Genomic DNA, 2,834 nt, shown 5'->3' with positions numbered 1-2,834 from the left:
CGAGAAGGAAAAAGACAAATCAGACAAAAAGACAAAAGAAGACAAATTATTACAAACTTGAGACACAAAGCGACAAAAAATGAGACAAATGACAAAAACGATGCACAAGAAATGAATAAATCAAAACACAAAAGGAGACAAATCAGACAAAAAACACAAACTAGACAAAAGCACAAAACGGCAAAAATGAGAAACAAAACGACAATAACATGAGACAAATGACAACAGGTCAGACAAAAAAACAAGACAAAAATTGGGACAAACGACACGGAAAACAAAACAAAAATGAGGACAAAATTAGACAAAAAACGCTACACAAAACGATGAATAAAGCTGAACAAAATGGTAAAAACATCAGACAACAAAACAAGCGAGACAAAAAGGAAACACAAAAACGAGAAAAAATGTTATATCTTTGCTTATTTACAGTCTGCAGTGAATGTCTTCTCTGAAACTTTTACACTTTGAGGACCGGATTGAACCCTCTGGAGGACCAGTTTTGGCCCACGGACCTCATATTTGATGCCTCTGGTTTAGTGTGTGAGATAATGAAGAAATAACTGGTTTATTAAAACAGTTTGACTTCACCTAATAACTGTAGATTCTGTGTGATGTGATAACTTTTTTGTTTTAATGTCCGTATTGTTTTTCCAGAACTCTGAACATTTTCTGTTTTATTTATCACCACCAGGACCGCTTTATTTCTACAGCACCAAGGCTCTTTGCATCAAACATAAAGGCATTAAAGGAACATAAAGCAATTAAAAATATCCAACATAATAAAATTAAACTGGAGACGAAAAGAAAGCTCTTATTAATATAATATTTCTATATTTCATTTCGTAGCATCCCTGCAGGAAGTAAGAATGTGCTTCATAAGGCAGTAACTGAAGGTCGGTTTTAAAGATAAATATTCTTTCAGCGCAGTAAATATAAGGTTAGATGACTGTAGGGGAAGTTAGTATCTGCTGCAGATATAAAATGACCAGAAAGAGGCAGAAAAGGACGAGTGAATAGTGAAACAAATGACAAAATGAGACTCAAACTGCATCAACAGTCCAGGATTCGTAAAGTTCTCTGTGTAGACGGGATTCAAATGAAAACGAGTGAACAGAAACACACATGGGTCTGATGTTTGATGATCCTCCATCCCTCTGTTCACGCCGACTGTTTCTGTTCTGCTGGAAGTAATCGTACGTTATTGGCTTTCTTGCCTAATTGCTCGAGCAAATACTCAGAGACCAAAACAAATTTCCTTCCACCGTTTGTAAAAGTGGCACATGTTTAAATAGAGAGAGTGTTTGCAGACATCGTTCATTGACTGGGCTTTAAAATGTTTAATCTGCTCTTCTGAAATTAAATTCCTCCCAGAATGAGGCCTATTATGATGATGGAGATGTTTACATTTTTATCCTGAATGAGCTGCGGCTCTGATGATCGTTTCTGAGTGTTAATATCAGCTGTAATACATCAGGCAGTCGACATGGAAACAGATGAAGCCGGGCGGCCGGACGGAGTGTGTGTGTGTGTGTTAAAGCAGCTGTTAGTTTACACACCATCACATGTTGGGAGGCTCAGTAATCACTTTCTGTTAGAGATGCTGCTGCTCAAATATGCATGCAGCAGCAGCAGCGACGCCGCATCTTTAATTAAACGGGAGTAATCTGCTGTTATTCCAGCATGAATTCTTCATGATGTTCTGCTGCCAATTCACACACCAGCTTCAGACCCCGACATGTCGCAGCTTCAGACCTAACATGTCGCAGCTTCAGACCTAACATGTCGCAGCTTCAGACCCCGACATGTCACAATCGTAGAACTAATGCGTTGCAGTTGTAGACCCCGACACGTCGCAGGATCAGACCCCGACACGTCGCAGCATCAGACCCCGACACGTCGCAGGATCAGACCCGACAGGATCGCAGCATCAGACCCCGACACGTCGCAGCATCAGACCCCGACACGTCGCAGCATCAGACCCCGACACATCGCAGCATCAGACCCCGACACGTCGCAGCATCAGACCCCGACATGTCGCAGTCGTAGACCCCGATGCATCGCAATTGTAGACCCAGTCGTGTCACAGCCACACACACTGACAAGTCACAGCATCAGATTCCGACACGTCGCAGGATCAGACCCCGACACGTCGCAGCATCAGACCCCAACACGTCGCAGCATCCAGACCCCGACACGTCACAGCATCAGACCCCCATCACGTTGCAGGATCAGACCACGACACGTCGCAGGATCAGACCCCGACACGTCGCAGGATCAGACCCCGACACGTCGCAGCATCAGACCCCGACACGTCGCAGCATCAGACCCCGACATGTCGCAGTCGTAGACCCCGATGCATCGCAATTGTAGACACAGTCGTGTCACAGCCACACACACTGACAAGTCGCAGCATCAGACCCGACACGCCGCAGCATCAGCCCCGACACGCCGCAGCATCAGCCCCGACACGTCGCAGCATCAGACCCCGACACGTCGCAGGATCAGACCCCGACACGTCGCAGCATCAGACCCCGACACGTCGCAGCATCAGACCCCCATCACGTCGCAGGATCAGACCACGACACGTCGCAGGATCAGACCACGACACGTCGCAGGATCAGACCCCGACACGTCGCAGCATCAGACCCCGACATGTCGCAGTCGTAGACCCCGATGCATCGCAATTGTAGACCCAGTCATGTCACAGCCACACACACTGACAAGTCACAGCATCAGATTCCAACACGTCGCAGTTGCGGAACCAATGCGTTGCAGTCATGAAACTGATGCGTCGTAGTCGTAGACCCCAACACGTCGCAGAATCAGACCCTGTC

The sequence above is a fragment of the Acanthochromis polyacanthus genome, chromosome 10 (genome assembly GCF_021347895.1).
Source record: "Acanthochromis polyacanthus isolate Apoly-LR-REF ecotype Palm Island chromosome 10, KAUST_Apoly_ChrSc, whole genome shotgun sequence".
In the NCBI taxonomy this organism is placed as follows: domain Eukaryota; kingdom Metazoa; phylum Chordata; class Actinopteri; family Pomacentridae; genus Acanthochromis; species Acanthochromis polyacanthus.
Note: the sequence above shows the minus strand (reverse complement) of the source record.